Here is a 25,309-nt window from a genome sequence, read left to right as displayed (position 1 = left end):
AAGAAAGAGTGGGTGGGAAAGTGTCTAAGAGCACAGGTAGCCATTAAGTAAAGGTGAACTAAAGTACCAAAAAATAATGAACGCCCTCAACAATTGAGACGGTCCCCAGCTGCATTGCTGTATGGTGCAAACAACAAGGGGGATGTATAACAGTATAGTCAATAAAAGAGAGGAGAGAAAGAATGGGATATCAAAAGGGTAGGTAAGTTCCATTGAACAGCCATGGTGGCAAATGCATAGACCCTTCCCAACCTCAACTTATAATAATGCAGCCATTTATAAAGCGCGAACAGCTACCTCAGAGGTGTCCCGGCGCTATAGCAGTAGACGGCGCATGAGATGAAGGGCAAGCCAAAAGAGCTCTACCCTAGGCTAAACAGCCAGGTTTTTAAGGACTTCCTGAACAGCGGCTCTGAATCGATTTGGTGAATGCTGTTCGTCAGGGGATTCCAAAGCTTCAAAGCCCCCACTGTGAAAGATCTACCTCCTAAGCGAGCTTTAACAAAGCGAGGGATGCATAGCAGATTTCGAGAGTTGGACCTCAGTGAGCGGTTTTTCTTTGTAGCGACACAACCGGTGTTTAAGGTAGCTGGGGCATTTACCATGTATTGTCCGAAATGCCAGAGTTAAAGCCTTAAACTCAATCCTTCTTGCTACCAGCAGGCAGTGGAGCTGTATGATATGTGGAGAGATATGATGACGAAACGGAACACGTCTAATCAATCTCGCAGCCACATTCTGAACCATCTCCAGTCTTCTGACTAGGTATGCTGGCAGACCCAGGTAGAGGCAATTGGCACAGTCCAGCCTAGATGTCACTGTGGCATGGACAATGACTCTATGGCAGTCCTCCGGCAGTAGATGTACATTTTTTCCAAGGCTTTTTAATTTATTGAAGCATGAGGCAGTCACCTACCGAATTTGGGCTTTGAAAGAGAGATCTACATCCCATTTCACTCCCAAGTATTTTGCAGTAATTGCTGGAGTAGGTGACAGGCCCATTTCAGCCGGCCACCAAATACTCACTGCAGGCGGCAGAGCCTTACCAATGAACAACACTTCAGTTTTCTCTGCATTCATTTTCAGTTTATTGTTGCTCATCTACTGGGCAATGTGTCTCAGGCATCCCTTAAATCTCTTAAATGAGTCCACCGACCGGTCTTTAAAGGAAAACACCAGCTGGGTGTCGTCGATGTATGATATCGCCTTCACTTCCCAATTCGCTATGAGTAAGAACAGAAGGACCAGATATAAATTAAAAATAAGCGGGCTCAGAGCCGACCCCGGTGGTACCCCACACCATAGATCTTTGGGTTCCGACTGGTTGGGTTGCAGTGCGACCGTCTGCGTACGATTTTAAGAAAAGCCTTCAGCAAGGTGAGAACCACTCCCCCAATACCGATTGCTTGGAGTCGCTGTACCAAAGTTTGATGGTCCACTGTGTCGAACGCTGCGGATAGGTCCAGGAGCACCAGCATAGCTGAAGAACATAGGTCTACAGCCATTCTAGTCAACTCTACGACCTCCAGTAATGCAGTCTTGGTACTGAAACCCGTCCGAAAACCGGACCGAGTATCATGCAAAATATCATGGCTCTCAATAAAATTAGCAAACAGTCATTGAACCATTTTTTCCAGCATTTTTGCTTGTGCTGGTAATAATGAGATTGGTCAGTTGTTGTTTAACTCCCCTGGATCCATATTGGGTTTTACAACTTCTCCACTGAATAGTGCCAGAACAATATTCCCCATACCTTGTATTTAAAACCTCTGTAGTAAGGTTTCCACGATGGGTAACCAATAATTACAAACATCCGAAATAAATGCAAAATGCTTTTAAACTGGGCAAAAATGATCATAATGCACATAGTTAAAGCTGATAAACATACTGTAGTTCTGTTCATATAGAGACACATTGCATGTTAACAGTGGAAAGTAGCAGATGGTTAGTCTCTGAGAAATACATGTAGCTCATTATCCGTGTGGAGCCTTAGACCTACTGCCCGTAACCTGATAATCTGCTTAGTTTCTTCTTTCCTAAGGGCCAGAACCCTATTGCCCCCCCTCGGATTGTCACAAGATGTGCTAGTCTGTGAAATTTGATGTCAGTTATTTCAGATCCTGTATATGCCGTGTTATAATGTGTGACCAGTGGATAATTGGAGTTATTATTCCTAATAGCACTGACGTGTTCCTGTGTGCGCTCCTACAACGGTCTGATAGTGCTACCTATATAGGGATCCTGCTTCTACAGGCATCCTTGCTGTTCCGCTGCTGATGGTGAAACCGGGAGGTCCAGGGGGACTACATCGCCCAGCCTGCCTTGCCCCGCATTGCATCACCTGAAAGCGCCCGGAGGCGCTTTAAAATCTGCCGCGGGCTCCCACAGCGTGGGTCCCGCTGTACAGGCATCCTTGCTGTTCCGCTGCTGAAGGTGAAACCAGGAGGTCCAGGGGGACTACATCGCCCAGCCTGCCTTGCCCTGCATTGCATCACCTGAAAGCGCCCGGAGGCGCTTTAAAATCTGCCGCGGGCTCCCGCAGCGCGGGTCCCGCTTCTACAGGCATCCTTGCTGTTCCGCTGCTGAAGGTGAAACCGAGAGGTCCAGGGGGAGAACATCGCCCAGCCTGCCTTGCCCCGCATTGCATCACCTGAAAGCGCCCAGAGGTGCTTTAAAATCTGCCACGGGTTCCCGCAGCACGGGACGCGCGCGGGCGAAGCCCGGGCCAAGGGTGGGTCCGTCCGCGCCAGACTGAGGCACGGCAGGGCCACCCCCCTATGCTCTAAGTTACTGGCAGCTGTGGTCAGCGATCCTAAAAATACATTTTTAATGCGCTGTGAACATTGGACCCTTATCTTTGTCCTCTCTTCACACTTTGAACTTTTTAACCGGTGTGTGGTTAAAGTTTTAAACGTTTATAATTTAACTGTGAGACAAACTCTGGTATATCGATAACCACTGGACTGCTTCTTTTATTTGCCACTAATGCCATCACCCAATATACATTCCTCTCTTTTTACCATTTTATAACTATTTGATATCAACCATTGTAACTTTGATCCAATAGAATGGGGAAAAGAAAAGCCCTGGATAGTGGGGAGGGGGGGCTTATAAAGAAAGGAAAAAAAGCTAAAAAAACTGTCTAAAACATTGAGCAAAACCCATACTGTTATGGATCGTATTGCCAACCTCGTTGGTGAATGCGAGGAGATTTTACTTGTTCCATCTGGCCCTTGTAGTTCCAACATTGTGGCCAGTGTACTACCTCCTATATCAACCCCAAATAACAAACAAACTGTCCCGGCTATTCCTGATATGTTTAAAAAGCAACTCCCAAATGGCCAACAACCTGTCAATTTTGACCTTATTCAACATGAACAGAGCAATAACTCTTCTCTGTCAAGCCCATGCCTCCCGACAATTTGTGTAAAAGAGTCTGCCATCAGTTGCTCAAACCGATTTTCACCCCTATTGCAAATTTCCCAGGATGCCCAGACAAACCTTATGGGGTCAGAAGGCGAAAGTAACAGATGTAACGATATAACTAACAGGGCTCATTGTTCTTGCCCAGCTCTGATTAGAAATCAGATACATGATTTACAAGACCAGATTAGGCATCTCACGGAGGAAGTTAAGGCACTAAAGGGAATGATAGACAGTCTTAACTTAGTACTAAAAGCTAGCTCTAGTAAAGAGTATCCAGCTACAGTAGATCTGTCTCAAATTCAAGCTTGCAGAGCACCCAATTCTAACAAAAGAAACCTAAGCTGTCCAATTGCTTAGAACAAAGTTAACGTACAAACGGAAAGAACTCCCAAAAAACCATTTAGCGATTCAAATACCATGCGGAAATCTGCCGTAACTAGTGAATAGATCTAATAACTCGTCGAATGAACTTAACAGAAGAGAAACTCAAACTCCACATGCTTCCCCAGGTCAGCCTAGGACAACTTCACTCGCAAGAACAAGTTATTCTGATAATTCCTGTCCCCGGCCTCTTAAGTCACAAATTTTTCTAACTAACGTCCCCAAGACTTTGCCTAGTCTAATTAGAGAGGACGAACAGTCCCTGATCAACAAGAGTACCCAGTGGTTGAGACATGTGCGTAAATGCAGATCAATAATCAGGGAGGATGTATCCTCTGCTGTAAGATATCGTTCGAAGGATATCAATTCCGATTATGTGTGCCTTACCTTTGTTTCCCCATTGTTGGTAGAAAACTTGTTGGCATTTGAGTTAAGAACTTCACATCTGATTCATACTAACATTAGCCTGAAATTGAACCCTCCCGACTCTGTTAATCAACTACCTGTTAACGCCATCGAATCAAAGCGAATTGGGGACCCGTCCCTCAAATATAGATTGACCATCAACTAGTCTATGTTCTCAAGAAGGACCTACGGTTGCCAACCTAATAGGAGGGGTTGAAAGCTACTGCACAAGTTGCCCTCCTAGTACTGGCTATGAAGGGATGGACTGTGCTGATGAAATATCTAAGACCCCAGGTTAATCACCGAGTGTAGTCCATATCCAAATAGGCAACTTTAGCCAAATAGAAAACCATACCCTAGTCCCAGTTACTCCCACAATGGGTATTACAGAGGAGGCTAGCCCAGGTAACACTACGGTTTACCACGATTCATCTCTACTGAGACTGGCATTCTGGAACATAGCAGGGTTGTCCCATAAGATTCAATCATCGGACTGGATAGATTTTATAGAAACACTGGATATTATAGTGTTTCAGGAGACCTGGGCGTTGGCTCCAGTTTTTCACCATGGTTAGCTAAAGTTTCACAAATCCGCAGTAGGTGGGCACAAAGGCAGACCCTCAGGAGGCTTAACAATATGGGTGAAGCAGAGCTCCATTTTTAAGACAACTGAATTGGAGACCGATAATATTGATATTATGGCACTGCCTATTTGTTTTAAAAACTCACCAAAGTTACTCATAGTTAATGTATATGCTAGCGGTCTGGCGGGTGGCAGGTCGTCAAAGACAATCACTGAACTCAACAATTTTTTAGTTGGTAAGGGAGAAGGGTATAACACAATCATTGCTGGGGATTTTAATACCACGTTTGAGCCTTTGGACCATGAGGATGGCAACCTAAATGCAGACGGAGATGCCCAGTGGGGTATTCCCCAACTGGAAATTCCACCAATTAAAAAATGGACCGAGGCAGCACTTCAGTTGAAAGCTTTTAGCCTAGAGAGGGGTGTGAGAGCAGTAAACGGACGTACACCCTCAGACCGCTCAGGATCACATACTTATAACAATGGCCTGAGAAGTACCTGACTAGATTACATCTTTATTAACAAAGAGTACTGGCCATCATTAGTGGATTCGAAGGTCTGTTCAAGGAACAAAAGTGACCACGATCCACTGTTGTTAAAACTCAAAGGCCTAGCTCGTGCAGTACTCTTGCCCCCAGTCGATGCAAGTGAGGCCGCTGAGGTTATAATCAGCAATGACATGAGGAGGGTCAAATGGTCCCGGGTAGTCAAGAATGAAAGCTCTCTCACAAGTATGAAAGCTGAGGTATCAAACACATTAGTCCTTCTCGAAAAATTCAAAAACCAGGATGAAATTAATCCTAATATCACACACATCCACGAGACCATGTTTGAAAACATCAGGCGTTTTTTTATTAAACCTCACAAAACACCCAAGAGATTGTTACCAAAGCATGAACACTGGTATAATAAGGCATGTAAGGCAGCATACAAGCAGCTGTCCTGCGCTATAAAATCCAACGACATAGTCAGGATAAGAACAGCTCGTAAGCAGTATAAAATGACACAAATACTGGCAAAAAAGGTATGGGACGAACAAAGGTTGAAGGAGCTTTTGCAAGGAAGCAAAATGAATAACACAAACGTTATGGCAGCTTGTTAAATGGGGCAGAGGAGGCCAAGGAGATGCCCCGTCAAACCATATCAATGGGTATTTTTTTTCGAGCACCAATTTGCTGTGGCTGAGAATACACTCCCGATTGCCAGTGGAGCATCTATTCCTGATTTCTGGCGAGGGGCCGAAATCCTGCCTATTTATAAGAAGGGAGACCGTTCCAGCCCTAGTAACTACAGGCCTATCAGCCTGATTGATTCCACCCAAAAGATCATGGCTAGATTGGTTCTGAATAGAATACAGACATGGATAACGGAGAATAACATACTATCCCTCTTCCAAGCAGGTTTTAGGGCCTTCGTAAGCACGATAGATCAAGTTTTTTATTTTGTATTAATCTACTGGCGTGTTGTATTGCTAGCGGGCGGAACTATTTACGCCTCTTTCGTAGATCTCAAATCAGCTTTAGATACGGTCCCGAGAAATAAACTCTGGGCCGTATTGAGAGATCGAAGAATTCCCCCTGAACTTTTGCAGCTGGTGGTTAAACTGCATGAATCTAACTACGCGCAGGTTTGATGGGGTGCTCAAGGGAACACTACCCTCAAATTTCCAATTTTAAAAGGGGTACGCCAAGGGTGCGTATTGGCTTCAACCTTGTTCCCACTCTTTATAAATGGTGTGATTAAATATTTTTCTGACTACCCAACTGATGCACCCTCTGTTGCAGGTATCAAAATACCAATACTCATGTTCGTGGATGATACTTTAATCTTATCCAAAACCCAAGCTGGGCTGCAGAAAGCACTGATACGTTTTGAGACATTCTGCAAGGAACATGATTTATTGGTAAATGTGGATAAGACTAAATTTATGGTGTTACACAACCACAAAGTTATCAAGTCAAGGGTTGTTATGAACAATGAGTCTTTAGAGCAAACAGATTTATTCACTTATTTTGGAGTAAATATCAATCGTAAATTAGATTGGAAGCCCCAGATAGAGATAATGGTGCTTAAGCACTCACAGTTAGCGGGTGTGATCTTGAAAGAACATAGGCTTTCTCAGACAAAGCCTGTTGGCCCTGCACTCAAGATATATCATGTTAAGGTTATGGCGTCCTTTTTGTACGGGGCAGAACTCTGGGGGTTCGAAAATCTGTCTTCACTAGCTCAGGCCCAAAAAAGCTTCCTGAGAGGTTTGGTTGGTCTTCCCCAAAGTACTCCTCTTACTCACTTATATTTTGATCTGGGGTCCCAATAGTTAACAGAGGTTGCTAGGTTTAAACCATTGGCCTATTGGAGACAGCTTTGGTCTACCCCGGAACTAGCCCATTATGCCACAGCTCTCAAAGAGATTAGAGGAGCTGACAATGCCCATAAGATCAGATGTCTTCAACAGGTTAAAAGATCCCTGGTGACCATGGGCATGAGGCATCTTTGGGAAGATCCAGCACACACTACTTTTCCTTCAAAAAAAGTATTTAAAGACGCGTACTGGGCTATGATCAGATCTGGTATTCTGAGCCATTCCAAATCTCCGTCACTGACCATCATATGAAGAAGTCTGGGATTTTATAACTTAGCCCATCGATAGAAAACTTTATTTTCAGTTCCGGATAGGAATGTTACCAACTAAAGTTTTCACCAAGACCTGGCACCCTTCTCAAGATAGTAAATGTCTATTTTGTCAGAGTATGGATGAAACAATCCCCCATATACTATTTGTTTGCCCAGCATATTGTTCTTGACGGAGCAAATGGCTCAAACCCATTTGTCTGAACCTTGGTACTAGGTCGAGTGTTACTGCACTAAGGTTATTAAAGACAAGTACACAAGAGGCCATCGTGATTGCGATAGCTAAGTTTTTGGGATGGGCCTGGAGAATAAGACAAAAGGCTGAAAACAAGCAGATTGCGACAGTGTCTACTAATACTCTGCTTTCTGCTTAGTTTCCCAGTTCTGTTATACACTGTCTTGTATATATTAATAAATCTCTTATATTTGTATATCTGTATAGGGGCTAGATGGTATAGAACATTATATGAATTGTTTCCTCTCTTAGCCTGCACTGTTTTTTAATCTTTTATTGTAATAGGGGACCGATATTGATCAGCTTTTAGTAGATATTTAACTTGTCGTCCTTTTAACATGTATTATTATATTATCTGTATAGTCTTTGATGAGAATTGGATTTTATATATGTATTCTGTGATGATGTAAATATTTCTTGTCTTTTATGACCAGATTAGTCGAAATAAAGACTAACAAAAAAAAAAGCTACCTATTTAGATTTGTTTGCACTTGCATATTATGCAGTATATAACAAACTTGGTGTTGCAGTTCATGAAACTCTGCATAGCATAGGATCTTTTTGTGTTACTGAAAGCCTTGTCAAGTGCAAATTGACATACATTGCATCTGGTGCAACGATAAAAGCCCTTGGGTGGTCTCGGAAGCCAAGAGTTCTCAGAGGTGCTGGTCAGAGATGTAACATGGCGGGGGCATAAAGTATTCCTAAGTGTCTTACCCCTGCTGTACGTGATCAGTGGTCTTTTTGGAATGTGTTTACTCAATGAGTTATCCAGGGCCAGCATGTGCCGATGTTTCTTTAGGATATTATATATAGTCTGGCTCGTATCACAGTATCTAGTTACAAATGTTAGCCGTTGCTTAGTTCTTTGTTTTTTAGAGTGTGTCTTAAGCAGTGTCTTCCTTTTGGTGTTGAGGATTCTCTTGCGTGCCCTGGTCAGAGTCCTGTCAGAGTAGCCACTGTTGTTTAATCTATCCTCCAACTTGTCCACCTCCGACATGCAGACTCTATTGTCACTGCAGTTTCTGCGGATACGTGTAATTTCTCCCATCGAGATGGCATTAATCTGTGAGGATCGGTGCGCACTTTCAGCATGTAAAACGGAGTTAGAGGCTGCTGGCTTCCTTTTAAAGTTTACTTGCTATTTTGGTCCTTTCTACGTACAATGTGACATCAAGAAACCCGATCTGTTTCGGATTGACATTATATGTGAAGGAGAGGTTATATGTATTGTCGTTCAGATGTTTGAACAGTGTGTCCAAGTGTTTCAAATCACCTGCCCAGATGACCGATATGTCATCTATATACCTTTCCCAATACAAGATGTTCTCCGTAATAGATGCTGGGCCCTAAGACCACAGATGTTCCTTTTCGAAGTGTCCCATGTACAGATTCGCATATGAAGGCGAAAATTTGGATCCCATAGCCACTTCTTGTGCTTGCTTGTACCAGTCCCTACCATGTAGGATTTTTTTTTTCCAGAACCAGACGAGTCCGGTCCAGGATCATCATGGAATGTTCAAAGGGTATAGTGTCTCTTGTTGAGAGAGTGTCCGTTAACGTCAAACCTTTATCTAGTGGGATGCTAGTATATAAAGAGTTTACATCAAGCTTTACAAAATGAAAGGTTTCTGTCCATTCAATATCCTCCAATTGGCTCAGTAAATCACCTGTGAGCCAATCCCAGAAATTCTAGGCCTACCTGGGGAGTTCTCATCGTCTTTGTGGATTTTGGTTAAAGTGTAAATACAAGAAGGCGCACGTGGATGTAAATTGTGCATGTATTTATACTCAAGATCGTTGATTAAACACAGGTCCTAACAATAGTTCAGTTTTAGCTCAATCTTTTCCATGGTGTCCTTTGTTGGATTACTAGTCAATTTTATGTTGGTCGTGGTATCAGAGAGCTGCCTGTCTATTTCTGCACAGTAATCGCTGTTATTCATAACTACCACATTGCCCCCTTTGTCCGCCTCCCTTACCTTAATTGTGGATGTGTTCTTGACCCTGTTAAGTGTGTGATGTTCTTGTCTGTCCAGATTCCCCTTAACCGGTCTGAAATTAGTGTGTTTCTTGTCCTCTAATTTATGCAGGTCATGGATAACTGCCTTATGAAATGTATCTATCAGATTATCTGGAGATCGTGTCGGTAGAAAGGTCGATTTTGGTTTGAGCCCACTGTCCACATTAAGATTAGAGGATATCTCCAGATCAGACAGAATATCCAACTTTGTGGTAGGACTGTGATCAGTGTCATCCAGTGAGACCATCGGATGGACATCTTGAATATCCCTAATTGTCATGTTACATTCCGATAAACATTAATCATTGAAGGGGCAAAGTCTAACTGCTCTTCAAAGTGCTTCTTTAATTGCAAAAATCTCACAAATTTATACAGATCCGCATGTACTTCTTCAAAATTGATATGTGATGTGGGGTAAAAATTCGGAACTTTACACAGTATGTTCGTTTGTTTCTGTGCCAGTTCATAATCTGATAGTGAAATTGCTCTCCCACCCTCGCAGCTCCACCATTGTAAGGCCACCTCCGAGCCCCTGCACTCTCCAGTGTTGGTGTTCGAGGCCCTCCTCCACCCGCAGATTTACCTGCGCCTCATCCCTGGTGGTCCAGTGGACCTCTGTCTCCTTTCTCTCGCTCTGCTTTCCTCTCTGTTTTCACTCGTTTTTACCCTCACTTTAATTTCTTTTCTGCACTCCTCTGCTTTCCTGCACATTTCTGCTTATCTGCTTTATTCCACTCCTTTATTCCTCCTTTCCCCACCGCTGCTGCCCCCGCACCCTCCCCCAAGAACAACCAGCGCGACTGGCCCAATCCAGCTACCCTCCCCACCTCCTAGCTGTCCAGCCCTCTCGGATCCCGCTGGTGGACCGAAGGCAAGCCCGTCCGCGACCAGCGTCAGGAACCCTGGACCTACGCCCCGCCAACAATACAACCCAGCAGCACTCCACGCAGGCCGCAACAACAACTGCAAGCTAGCTTCACCAGCCGACACCCACGGACCCTTCAGCTTTCACCGCTGCAGGCACACCTACAGCACCGCCAAGAACACGTACCCAGCATAACCGGACCGCAAGAACACCTGCAATGCATCCTCCTCAACATCAGATCACTCCACAAACACGCCACCGAAATCTGGGACCTCCTCGACAGCACCACCCCGGACTTAGCATTCCTCACAGAAACCTGGACCAACACCACCTCGGGACCGGACATCGCCATCGCCATTCCCCAAGGATACAAGAGCTCCAGGAAAGACCGCCCAACCCACCCGGAAGGAGGAATCACCATCGTCCACAAATTCACCCTCCACCTGAGCACTCTCCCCGACGAGCCCTCAGACCTGATGGAACACCTGCACTTCAAGATACAGCCCAGCCCTACCACCACCCTCATCTAATGACCCCCTGGACCCCACGGACCTTTCACTTACTCCATCACGGACATCATCTTCCCGCATGACATCGCATCCACCAACTACACCCTGCTGGGCGACCTCAACTTCCTCCTCGACAACCAACTAAACCCCAAAACCGCATCCCTCCTAGACGACCTCCACAACATTGGACTTCGCCAGATCCTGACCGAACCCACGCACTCAGTGGGCCACACCCTCGACCCTCTCTTCACAATAGGAAACTCCATCACTTTCAGCCACACCACCAAACTCCCGTGGACAGACCATCGATGCATCCACTTCACCTTCAGAACACACACTCTCCACAGACACCAGCATCGGCTCCCACGAAGAAACTGGACCAAAATCACTGACGACCAGCTCACCTCCTCACTCAGCAACACCACCTCGACCACCACAGAAGACGATGCCCCCAACACCGCTGCTGGAACTCTACACAAATTGCTTACTGACAGCGTCAATACCATAACCCCCCTCAAGAAGAACAACTACGCACACGCCAAGAGCCAGATGGTTCACTCGTGAACTCCGAGAATCCAGGCGCACCTGTTGCCGCCTCGAGAAGACCTGCAGGAACTCCAAATCCACAGAAGCACACAGCAACTTCAAAGCCGCTGCCACCACTGCCCACCACCAGCTCATCAGAAACACGAGGAAAGCTGCAATTGAAAACAGAATCTTCACACACTCCCTCAACAGCAAAGAACTCTTCAACATCAAGGAATTCGCCCAACTCGCCAGCGAGTCGACTGACATTCCCCCCTCACAAGACCTCTGCAACAAACACAGCACCTTCTTCCACCGCAAAATCATGAAGATCTACGACAAATCTGACGAAGACAACCAACACACTGAACCCCCAGCAACACCCTCCGACGCCTTGAATCCAACGATTGACAACTGGACAACCCTCACCACTGAAGACACACTGAAGACAATGAAGTCAATCCACTCCTGGGCCCCCACAGACCCCTGCTCCACCACATCTTCAACAGAGACGCCGACACCATCGCACCCATCCTTCGCCACACCATCAACCGCTCCCTGGCGAACGCCTCCTTCCCCAACGACTGGAAGCTCGCCGAGATCAACCCCCTCCTAAAGAAGCCCTTGGCGGACCCCACCAACCTCAAAAACTACAGACCCATCTCCCTGCTCCCGTTCCCAGCTAAAGTAATCGAGAAAGCCATCAACAGCCAACTCGCCACCTTCATCGAAGAACACAACATCCTCGACCTGTCTTAATCTGGCTGCAGAAAAAACCACAGCACGGAATCCGCCCTCCTCGCCGCAACAGACGACATCCGCTCACTACTGGATAATGGAGAAACAGTAGCCCTCATCCTTCTCGACATCTCAGCCGCCTTCGACACGGTGTCCCACCGCACCCCCCCTTTTTCTCTCGGAACCTACACCAACTACCTGCTGAGTCTCCCAGGGTCCTCCCTCATCCCAATGCTCTTCAACATCTACATGGCTCCCCTCGCCCCCATCGTCCGAACCTACGGACTCCACATTGTTTCATACGCAGATGACACCCAACTCATCCTCTCCCTGTCCAACGAAGCCAACGCAGCCAAACACCACTTCCAAGAAGGCATGGAAGCCAAATGGATGAAAAGCAGCTGCTAACAACTCAACACCGACAAAACAGAAGTACTCATAATGGAACAACACCTGGTGGCCTACCGCCCTCGGCAGCCCACCCGTCCCCACGGACTACGCAAGCAACCTTGGAATCATCCTAGACTCCGAGCTCAAAATGGACCGCCAGATCAACTCTGTCACATCCTCCTGCTTCTACATCCTCAGCCTCCTACATAGGACCTTCAAATGGATCTCCCTCGAGCACAAAAAAAACGTCACCAACGCCCTTGTCACCAGCAGACTTGACTACGGCAACGCACTCTACCTCGGAATAAACAAAGACCTTACCCTCAAGCTACAAAACATCCAGAACGCCGCCGCAAGACTGGTCCTCAGCTTATGACGGCACTGCCACATCACCCAACACCTGCGCACACTCCACTGGCTCCCCGTCGAGGCAAGAATCACCTTCAAGATCCTCACCCACACACACAAAGCCCTCCACAACAACGGACCACAATACCTCAAAAGTCGAATCAACTTCCACGCACCCCAAAGAACCCTACGATCAGCCCAGCTCTCCTATGCCGTGGTTCCCCGCGCCAGAAAGACCAGATCAGGAGGCCGCTCCTTCTCCTTCCTTGCGGCCAGTGCATGGAACGTCCTACCGCTCCACCTCAGGCAGACAACATCATTCCCCATCTTCATGAGAAACCTCAAAACCTGGCTCTTCGGCAAACCCCCTCCTTGATGGACTGGAACCTGCAACCCCCCTGTCCCCCACCGCCTAGAGACCCTCACGGGTGAGTAGTCGCGCTGACAAACCCATGATTGATTGGTTCTTAAGTTACTAACTGATACACTGTTATCACCTGTTATTTGTTGTGACAGATCAAGTGGGGCATTCTGTAATGGTGTCAGTTTTTTTGGTTGCGGGACACAGACCATGCTGTTATCCTTTCTCTTACGTTTGCTGTGCCCACCCCTCTTTTTGTTGTTTTGTACCCGTTTGTTTCGTGAAATTTAGTCTTGTCCCCTCTCTGAACCTCTCCAGTTCCGCTAAAAAAGAAGAGGTAGATGCCACATAACCAGTGGGTCTAAAATTTGGAATGTCACAGTGTTCACTGGTTTCACTTGTTATGCTTGAGATGTCTGACTCACTTGCTGACACTACAATCGGGGTGCCCTGAAATTTCCAGGAGTCCTTTTTCCATTTTGATTTTTTTTTACATCACGCGAGTTTTCAAAACGCGATCCCCATGGCCACCGGGATCGACTCTTTTGACTTGTTGGACGCGTGCAGGACGCCTTTACTACTAACAGAGGTAAAGGTTATGACCCTTCATGTACGCTTTCTCTGAGCATTTGGATTTGACGGGCTTTGCAGTTATCATGCCACTTATGGATATTATCCAGCTTTGTGTACATCGGCGGCCTAAAGGACTGTTTTTCTCTTCTTTTCTATTTGTGTTGCTGATTGAGATACGTATCCAGAGTAACGTAGGGTTTTTATCTGGTTACAATCAGACCCCCTATGTGATAATATCTACTGTATGATATTCTATTCATGTATAGCGATTGATTTATTTGCACCCTGACTGTAATCTGACAAGCACATTTTTGATTCATGTTGTTTATTGAGGCACGAATCATGAGTGACCTATGGAAATATCAAGTAACATTTAGACCCCCTGGACGTAATTATGATAACAGCCACTGATTGAGATTCTCTATGTGCATGGGTACTAATGGACTTGCAACCTTGGCAGCAATCTGACGAGTACAATTGCATTCGTTTTATTGATAACATGACGCAACATTGAATTGGTTGTTTTTCATATTACATTATCCTGGCGTAGATATTGTGCCTACAATTTATGATACAGGTAACCTGCGTTGGGCACTTTCTACTCTTGTTAGTGCATTTTGGTTGTACCAACCATTCATATACTTCATTTAGTATAATTCACTACTTAATGTGTTATCTACTGTTCAGGGGGCTTATCCTGTCTTGTTTCTCAGTTCATGTTAATGGGTGAACAGCAGGAGGACACTACTCACGTGTAGAAACCATTTCTTTGCTCCACCACAAGAGAAGAATACCTATGCTTTTTCTTATATTCCGTTTGGTGAGTCACCATATTTTTATGCATTTTTATTGGTGTTTCGTTCCACATTTAATCGATGGGGAGATGGGTAATTAATAACATGTCTTGATTTCTAGAACCTTACAAGGTCCACTGTTGGAACTTCTCAATTGCTAACAAACACACAGACTGTTTGAATATTCCAACATTGCATGTTAGTTTTCCTTTGTATTTGTGGTTACCGTTATCACGAAATCTCTTTTTTGTAGATGGGCCCTGCAATTATTATCGTTATTACTTTGTATTACATATCAGAACACCGACCTTTACTTTGACAATCTAGATCAGTGGCACATGACTTTTTCATCTTTTCTATGTCCCACTATCCACAACCTTGCAGACATGGAAGGTGTGGTGCCTTTATTTTTTCCAGTGCACTTTATGGTTAGTGAAATGAGGGACATAGGCTTCTTCTTCTTCTTTTCTTCTTCTTCTTCTTCTTTTCTTCTTCTTCTTCTTCTCATTCTTCTTCTTCTTCTCATTCTTCTTCTTCTCATTCTTCTTCTTCTCATTCTTCTTCTTCTCATTCTTCTCCTTCTTCTTCACATTCTTCACTTTCTTGGATCACCTGGCTAATGGTTTGCACATACCTTTGGGATGGCAACACGTAGCATGACACTTGCTTCATCTTTGGACGTGAGCACTATGTACACGAGGTATTATGTTAAATCCAGCCCTTCTTAAAACGGTTTGTTAATCATTACACCTAGCGCAGGTTTTTTCCTGGCCGTTCTGCTTACTGTTCACAAAAAAGGAATAAGAAGTTGAATTTTTTGTATTATTCGGTTTTAATCACTTATCTGTAATATCATGAATGGTTCTCTGACATGTTTACATATATACATTGCAGCCATGAAAAAGTCACTTTCGTGATGAAACACGTGTCTACTGTTGGTTGTATCATCTGAAAAAATATATAAAGATCATCTAAACAACATTGGAGTCTGCAGTGTGGATTATTTCTTCGGTTCATAATGACTACATGACAAATTTGTATATCTAACTATTTATAGACTATTTGCAGGAGTGCGTTGGTCTCTAGTGTTTTGTGTGTAACACGAGAGCCATTGCTCGAGTGGGTATTGCATTTTGGGTAGTGGGATGCAAATTTACCAAAATGCACCCTGAGGAGAACTAGGAATCTATCATTTGCTTAATTGCACATGACAAAAGAGGTGCCACCAGTTCCCCATCACAACCCTATTCTGTTTGTTTTGTAAGGTGAGAGAAAGATTTAAAAAAACAAGTAACGGGGGTTGAGTAAAAACACCCTGACCCCTCAGGCCTGCTCAGGGGGGTCCCACAGGGACCCCCAGGTTCAAAAAGAGCATTTTATTTTTAAAATTTTGGGGCGGGGTCGCGCTGGTGCACCAATCCGTCTGAATTTGTTTTTAAATGAAGCCTGTAGCTGCAGGGAAAACAGCACAGCCTACCCAATATTCAGGAGGAGGAGGAGGTGGTTGTGCGCATCGCGCAGAATGATGCACTGTCTCCTCCTCCACCGCGTCTGCATGCCTCTAGGTGCGGATGATGTCATCATGATCATGCCGCATGCGCATTGGGCCTAGCGCAATTAAAAGTGCGCGTGAGACTGCCTTCCTACAGCATCAGACACAGAGGCACTCAGGGCACTTGACCGGAGCTTGCGGGCGGCCATAATTTAATTATTCCTAGGCCAGCCGTAACCTCCCCCCGGGTTGGCCACCAGCGCCAACAGCAGGTTAGTTTTTCCGGCACCAATTAATGATTCATGGTGATGGTGGCACAGTTGGCACTGGGCGGGCGTCGCACCTCGCGCAGTGGTGGTGGTGGTGAATTTAATTTTAGTTGATTGATTTGCTGACTGTGTTGTTGTGACCTGGTGACTTGTTGTGAGCAGGGCAGAGGGCAGAGGCAGTGCGTAGCGAGGTGACCTCACTGGCCTGAGTTACGCGCTCAGCTGCTCAGCCTCTCACAGGACCGTCGCGGGTGCAGGCAATAAATAAAAATGTGTAATTATGATGATGATTCAATCATCATCATGATTACAATGTTTGATTTGGTGCGCATGGTGCGGGCGGCCAGGCCGGCATGCCGTGAATAAAGTAGGAGAACTGTTACTGAACTAAGCTAACATGGGTACCAAGGTTTCAGATAGGTATGTGTGACATTTTCATAATTTTAGTATCACAGTGATATATCAACGGCTAACAGGGAGAGCCGAGCCATGGGTCTGGCTGCTTGGTACCTAGTAGAGCCCGTGCATGGACCGAGCCCGGACATCTTATTGTATGTAAATTATGCAATAAACATTGTATGAAAATATGATAGTCACTGCATAATTCAAACAACAACGCTTTATTAACACGCGGCAGTGTTTCACATTAGATGACATCACTACAGTGACCGGCTTTAGTTAACAGTGACCGCTTTTAAACCTGTAAGTAGATATGTTCATGTCCCTGCCTTGATGGCAGTGTCACTGGTGGGATGAGAGGCAAAGCACTTGTCACTTGCAGCCTATATGTTAGAATTCTGTCATCTTGCCGCAACACTACAGTGTATTCAATTAAACGCAAGCGGTTTTTGTGGCCTGCAAACACACATATTTGAAGGTCTTCTCATAAGTGACAATGAAGGTGTGGTAAAATAAAGTATTTGTCAAGGGTCACAACATTTGGTGAAGCGAGGAATCTGGTATTGATTCCAGGATTTTTTGGCTCCACATTGTGTGAGTTCAACCTCGACTCAGGCATCTCTGTCTCTCGCCCGTCTTGCATCGAAGATCACTATCCTGTGTTTAATTGTGGTGCATGAGGTTAGAGCCTGGTGGCAGGCACAAGCCTCATGAGGGATCTGCTTGTTTTGGGCTCGAAGATCAAAGAGAACCAAGAGCTGAGCCGGAGTCCGGCATGAGTGAAATTTTCTCGTGAGCAGATTCAAGCAAGGAAGTTGAGGGAAACATACAATTATGAGACATCACACCCATTTGAGCTACAAGGGACTCTAAGAAGTTAACTGGTGCAAAGCACCAAAAAAATACGCAGCCAAAAACGAGCATTCTGTGACCTTCAAATACTTTGACTATTATATTTGCTGGGTGATTGCACAAAAAACGTGTTTAGATTCACTGGCACAGTGATACTCTTTCAGGCACTTCTTCAGTTGAAGTTCTCAGACGACTAGGATTGAAACAGGTTGGAGAATGAAACCTGTGTGAGTAAAGAAAGAGTGTGGAAACCTGCTAGGCACAGGATCGATGGAAATGTAAACTTGCAGCAAGGTGGGGAGGGAAAGCTGCAGGAGAAAAAGGGGGGAACCTGAAAACGAAAAGGAGGGAATCCTGTAACAGAGTATGGTATTCCTTTTCCTCTTTCGTTTCTATATGTTTCCCTTTCTCTTCGCGAAATACCTCTACTCCTATCCTCTCTCCAAAGAACCATTGTTAACTTCGAACCCAGGTGGTAGTCTTATCTGTCCTGCACTGACTTTGTCGAGCCCCTGCTGCTCTAACTAGTTAGACGCCTCAATTAATGTATGTCTGCTACTGCTGGGATCTGCGAGTTCATGTCAGATCACGGGCTGAGCCGGCCAGCTAAATTATTCATTGCTCCACATGTCTATCAAAATTAGTGTCAAGTCCCTTGCTTCACTGAAGTTCTTAACTTATGTCTCAAGTGCCCATGTTTAAGGATAATTATGTATGCTTGTCGTTGTGCGTTGCTGGGCTCACACGTCGCTGGCTTCGAGGGAGTTCCTGGCGTCGTGTTAAAGTACATGGTAGGTGGCAAATAAAAATAACAGGTGTATAGTCGCAGAGGAGTCAGTCAATACACACTGTTCTCATGGACTCGCTCGAAGGACAGACGCTGGCAACACAGCACGCACCAACTGCATGGGCAAGGCAGCCTCAGTGAGCAGCTGACTGATTGCGCTCTAAGCGCCAAAAAGCAAATCTATCAGTGGGAGATAGATTAACAGAGTGAGGCACTACCCTCAGACTAATTTACATAGTTTGAAAGGTGAGCCATTGTGACGGCATTTGGTTGACGCCGGGCCGCCGCCTCATACTCTGAGTCAGGCCTTCTGCAATGCTGCATTCAGATTCACTCAGGCTCCGCTGAGCTGCAGTGTGTGCTTTGGGCTCCAGCGGCCGCCAGCAATGTCCCGTGGGGTTGGCCGGTCTGGCAGTCATGGTGCTCACCATAATTTTAATATAACGCCACAGCCAGCAGGGTCTCCCTGTTTCTGCTTTCGGGACAGGCATCGAGCAAGTAGACGGCTCCCTTCTGTAAATGGCTGACCTTCTCACTGGAGGCGAGCCTAGAAAATCAAACAGCAAAAGGAAAATAGCAGCTGTTGTTTTGCCCCAGGCAGAAAACCCAGTGTTCCGTCAATCGGTGCAGAAGAAAAAAGCTATTGCCTTTTGCAATATTTGTAGCCCTGTTGCACAGCAGCGTGACTTCTGTGCATCGGATTCATGGCTGAAAATAGAGAGAAAAAAAGCTATATCAATGTAGCCTGTTGCTTGTGAGAGAGCAGGGAGGGAGACGTCTCAGAGGGAGGGAAGGAGTGCAGCATGGAGGGCATAATGGCTTCCACCCCTGACCCCGCAATCCCACCATCAAAATGAAAATGTGATTTGCGGCCAGCATGGCCGCCCACACTCACTCCACTCCACTGTCCAGCGCAGAACCAGGATGAATCAGCCAGGGCTGACTGTGGTCTGTGGAGAGATGTTCCCATAACAGGAATCATTTTCACAGGCAGGAACAGACCGGGGCTGTGGATAAATGTTCCCAGAGCATTAATAATCATTTCCACATTCAGGAACAGGCCAGGCTGATGTCTGGTGGTAAAGTTGTGGCTGTGGTACGCTCTGGGTGTGTTAGATGTTGTTGTGACAGTTGTGTCTTCAGCAGCAACAGGTGTGTGCATGCCACAGATGTGTGTTTTGCTGTGATGTGGTCTCTGCTGCATCCCTGACTTATGTGCTTTGTATCACTATGCGCCTGCCTTGTACTGTGTGTTGTGTGACTGTTTTCTGTGCTATGTGTCATTGTGCTTCTGTATCTGTGCTGTATGCTGCAGTGTCACCGTGTACGTGTTCTATGTCTGTGTGTATGTATTGTGTGGCACTGTCTTTCCTGTGTGTCACTTTGGTTCTGTGCTGTCTGTACATCAGATTGAGCATGTATTTGACTTGTATACCACTGTGCCATCGTGTGTGTTGTTTATACATATTCATAGGAAGTAATTTATTAGATCAATTTATGATCATTTACATCACATCAAATCTAAAAAACATTTTACAGCATCATTAATTTCAAAATTACAAAATTTCTAAATTACTATTCAAAATTAAAAATACATTTTACTACGTCATTAATAAAAAATTCAGCTATACAAAAAAGACATTTGCAGTAGTTTCCAAACTACTTAATAGCCATGAGGAGAGTAGTCCTCTTGGTAGCTAACGTTTTACTTACATATTAATTTATTTCTTGGGATATAACCGTATCAGTGTTTTTCTGGCTGTGACGTGTATGTGTGTCTGTCACAGTGTGTACACTGTCTCTGTGTGATTGCATCCGTCTGGATCTTTGTGTCTAGCTACATTGTGTGCTAAAGAGGCACCACCATGACTGTGTCTGCATCTGTGTCAGTGTCTAAATGCTTGTCTGACAGAGTTTCCATGTGTAATTGTCTGATTGCCTCTTGTTTGCCTTTCTGCTCATGTGGTTATTTTTGTGTGTCTGTCTGGTGCTGCCATCTCTGATTGTTTAAGCACATTTGAGTGGGATGATAGTTTAGATAAAGAATATTTGATTTATAGTTTTAGTCGATACGCATGTTCTATACAGCTGTGGCCACATTCTTCAGTACAGCCATGGGAGCATTCTGTGGTGGTACAATAATGCACATTTACTACAGTAGGATAACAGCATGTTTTGCGGTGCATTAATGCCTATTCTGTAGGGCAATAATAGCCATTCTCTTTAGTGAAATGATGACATAGTCTCTAGTACAGTTGTGGCCTCATTCCTGTAGGAGAGTGATTGCATTGGTAATACAATTACAGCATATTCTGTAGAGTAGTCATGGGACCATTCTGTAGTACAATAATGAACATATACCATGTACGAATCATCATTACATTAATGCCCATTCTACAGTGCAATAATCGCCTTATTTAGTGAAATTATCACTTATTCTGTAGTACAATAGCCTCATTCGGTAGGGTAGCAATGACATTCTCTAATACAGTTATTGCATATTTTGTACTATAATCATTGCATATTTTGTAGTACAGAAGCACAGAGGTGGTGGTCATATTCGGTACAAAGATGGCTACATTCGGAAGTACAGTGAAGGGGACATTCTGTACTACAGTCAGTGAGAATGAGTCAGTGATAGTCTGTCGATGAGAATGAGTCAGTGAGAGTCTGTCAGTGATAGTGAGTGGGAATGTCTGTCAGTGAGAGTGAGTGTGAGAGTCTGTCAGTGAAATCCTTAATGCGGGGAATAAAAATAAAGAAATTGATGACAAAAAATAGAATGACAACATATAATTTGAGTAATGGGACGCTTATGAAAGTTTTGGCAAAACAATGATTCCTGTGTATGTAAATGGATAAATAATTCAGTTGTGAATCACAGAACTACATCTCCCAAAAATCAATGGGGTAGCTCTGGAAACGAATAGGAAATGATGTCATAGTGTTTCCTTTATAGGCAGTCTTTTTAATGTAAAGAATCATATGACCGTGCTCAAGGTATACGATGATACCGAAACGCGTTGGTTAATCTGCATTGGCTGTAAAGAGAAGATGATTTAAAAATAAATTAAGATTCGAAGAAAGCTGCTGGAGTGCGACCTTTCTTTTCCATAGGGAAGTTTTGTGTTGATTAATTGCGGTTTGGTTCAATAGTGTTGGTTACGCACCTCTCATGAAGCGCCTGGAACCCAGAAAAGTGAACCGCCTTGGATTTGATATATATATATATATATATATATATATATATATATATATATATATATATATCCCGCACAACTATGATACCTCCTTCAGGAATAGAATAACAGACCAGATTAGTCATGTACCCTCCAATGAAATTGTAGGTGGTGACTTCAGTCTCCCACTAGACACGACGCTTGATCGCCAATCCACCTGTAATTACCATCCACCTAAATCCCACAAAATCCTAAAAGAAATGTGCTCTAAATATGATCTTGAAAGACACCTGGCGGTTACAACATCCTGGCTCCAGATATTACACTTTCTTTTCTGCTCCGCACAACTCGTAAACTAGAATCAAATACATCCGAATTTCCGGGTCGCACATCCATCTAATAAACCAAACAAATATATTGTCAAGACTAATCTCTGACCATTCTTGCATTAATACACTTCTAGCCAGAACGAACCCTAAAACCCCAACTAGGACATGGCATTTCAATAACGATAATATAGCAAATCAAGACAACATTAGGGAATTTGAAGAAACTGTATAAAATGTAGTTGTTGATAACACCTCAAAGCATATAAACATGCAAACTTTATTGCATGCTCTCATAGCTACACCATGAACCCCCTCATCGATAGGAAAGCAAAAATTAACAAAACAAAGAACACCGCACAAGATATCAAGCAGCTTGAATTAACAAACATTAAACTAAATAAAACTAATCTCTCCCTACTCACACAGGAAAAATATGATTACAACAAAACTTAGTGAAAATGCTGTAGATTAATGAATTTAGAGGCCTCAAACTTCGCAAAGCCAATAAAGCAGGCAAAATGTTGGCCTCATACATTAAACACAAACAGAACGATAGAAAGATAATGGTAATCAAAGACAGCAAAAATGAGATCTGAAGAAAATCCTAAACACCTTTAGAAAACTTAATGATATTATTATATTCTAAAGAACAAGTAACTACACAGGAGCAATGTAGGAAATACCTAAGAAATACCTAAACAAGCGACATATACCTCGTTTATCTGAATAAAATAAAATTACCCTCTCAAAACCAATCTCTCTGACTGAAATCACTGAAGTAATTGGTATACTCAAAGAAAACAAGGCTCCTGGCCTGGACGGCTTTACAGCCACATTTTACAAAACCTTCACCCAGTCACTTCAAACAACTATGGTAGATCTATTTTTAACCACTTAGCAAACTCTGGAACTGTCACCGGTACCACGGTGGAAGCCAACATAATAGTGATACCCAAAGAAGTTAAGGCCCTTACACTTCCTGAACATTACAGACCCATTTCCCTGATAAACCTAGATTGCAAAATATATGCAAAAAGAGTAGCCAAGCGCCTAAACCTTTATCTAATACAATTAATAAGTAATACCAAAGTTGGATTTAAAAAAAAAATTATATGTCCAACGATAACACCCCCCTCCTATGCCATGTTCTAGATAAGGCAAAATCATCTGCATCGCCCTCTATAGCCATTGCACTGGAATCCGAAAAAAAGGTTTGATAGAGTATCCTGAATCTTTCTCAAGGAAATCCCTTAAACTTGCTGAGACGCCCTGTTGCTGGGGCAGCCATGCGTGGTATAAATCACCTTAACATAACATTAGGAGAGGGATTTATAACTATGATTATGGCTTTATATAGCAACCCAAGTGCCCGTATCTGTGCTAACATTTTCCTGTCGCACCCACTTAAATTAGAAAAAGGTACCAGACAAGGTAGTCCAGTTTTCCCTTCTGTATTGCTGTTGGCGCTTGAACCTCTCCTTCTTGACGTACAAGGCAACCAGAATATAACACGAATCAACTTCCACAGGAAAGTTGTGAAACACTATAAAACATAATGAAAAACTCACTCTTCAGAAAAGAAAACAAAAGACTTACTTGATAGTTGGTCACCTAAATTCATCACCAGGTGGGGCCAGATAGAAACAATAAAAATGATGATCACGCCAATAATTAATTATTTAATCAACATGTTCCCTCTACTACTCTCAGATGATTTCCATCATAAATTAGAGAAATTAATAACACAATTTATTTGGCAAGCTAGAAAATCCCTGAAAAAACTCTGCCTGCCCAAAATTCTAGGTGGCATCAACTTAGCCAGTTTTAGAGATTGCCAGACAGCTGCTAAAAAAGGTACCTCCTGGTTCCAAGTACCTTATACCTACACCCCCGCGTGGCTAGAGGTTGAAAGAAACCTATTGCATAAACTAGACCCTGTTACTCTACTTACAACCAACTGCAAGCATATCACCACTTCTAAATACATTCTAAAAAATACTAGTAATGCCCTATTAACCTTTGATAAAAAAAAAATACCTTCCCAGATGAAATTCTCCTCTTTATCCTCTCTCTGGCACAACCTGAACATCACATACGATGGCCGGACTCTACACTTGGAATCATAGATCACCAGAGGCATCTTCTTTCCGCAACAACTAGGATCCAGAAACTCTTCTCTAACCTTCTCGAACTAACAAACCCAATACCAGATAGATCAATAATTCTATAATTTTCTGAATCTAAGGCTATTACTATATCTAAACATCATTATAGAGAACTGTCCCTGCCAACACTCCTTCATAAATTTAACATACAAGGCCATCAGGTGTCCAAATTATATCACTTAATGCAACCCATGGAGTGGAGAATGAATCCGAGAACAACTGGGATACTCATTCTTCTACACCCACATCTGAGACCAACTAGACAACATATGGAAATCTGTCACCTCACATAAGATCTCATCAGTACTATCTCAAACGAAATTCTGGCTTATTCACAAAGTTTTTGGGACACCTTCTCCCCTGCACACACTAAACCTTTTAGAGAACCCTGTCTGTTGGAACTCCAATGAAGAAAACAGAGATCTTGATCACCTCATTTTCAGCTGCAAATCAGTAGGCCCCTTTTGGGATAAGGTTTTCTCCTTTATCTCAAACCTATTTAATATAGCTCCTAAGAAAGAAATTTCATATCTCATGAAAGGCTTCCTCAACCCGAACATCACATTGCCCTGCCGACCGCCTTCTACTTGATCTTCTACTGAAATCGGCAGTTAAGACGATCACCTCTAACTGGAAGATTACACACAAGGCTTCCTTTCAAGCCAGGCTTAGTTGGGTATCACATATCTTGAGAGCAGATAGCATTGCTTTGCGACACTCCCCATGGAAACCACCACATTAAGCTACATGGGAATCCTTTGATAACTACTTTACCACCAACAACTGGAGGCCCTATTTCTATACATTTTTATTTGCTACTTCAATCTATACCCATCTATCCAGACAAATGATGTAGGCTGATGTTGATGTTGTGTATCAATGGCACTTATGATATTACCGTTGTCATATGTTATTTGTAACACTTAAATGTGATACAGTATTCATTTAAGGCTGACATTATCAACATGTAAGATGTAAGTATATAATGTTATGATGTTATCAATGACAGCTGTGATGTTTACATTAAGTTACGTTGTGAATTAGCCA

The 25,309-nt window shown here is 43.9% G+C and overlaps 1 protein-coding gene across 1 annotated transcript in view; it reads left to right on the top strand.

Annotated features, from left to right (window-relative positions):
* The window catches only part of LOC146835337 (uncharacterized), a 78,290-nt gene that overhangs the window by 37,017 nt on the left and 15,964 nt on the right, over positions 1–25,309 (top strand). The gene's annotated exons all lie outside the window — the stretch shown is intronic.

Source organism: Triturus cristatus, chromosome 4_2, assembly GCF_964204655.1.
Source record: "Triturus cristatus chromosome 4_2, aTriCri1.1, whole genome shotgun sequence".
NCBI lineage: Eukaryota > Metazoa > Chordata > Amphibia > Caudata > Salamandridae > Triturus > Triturus cristatus.
Note: the sequence above shows the minus strand (reverse complement) of the source record. Positions and strands in the feature narration are given on the sequence as shown.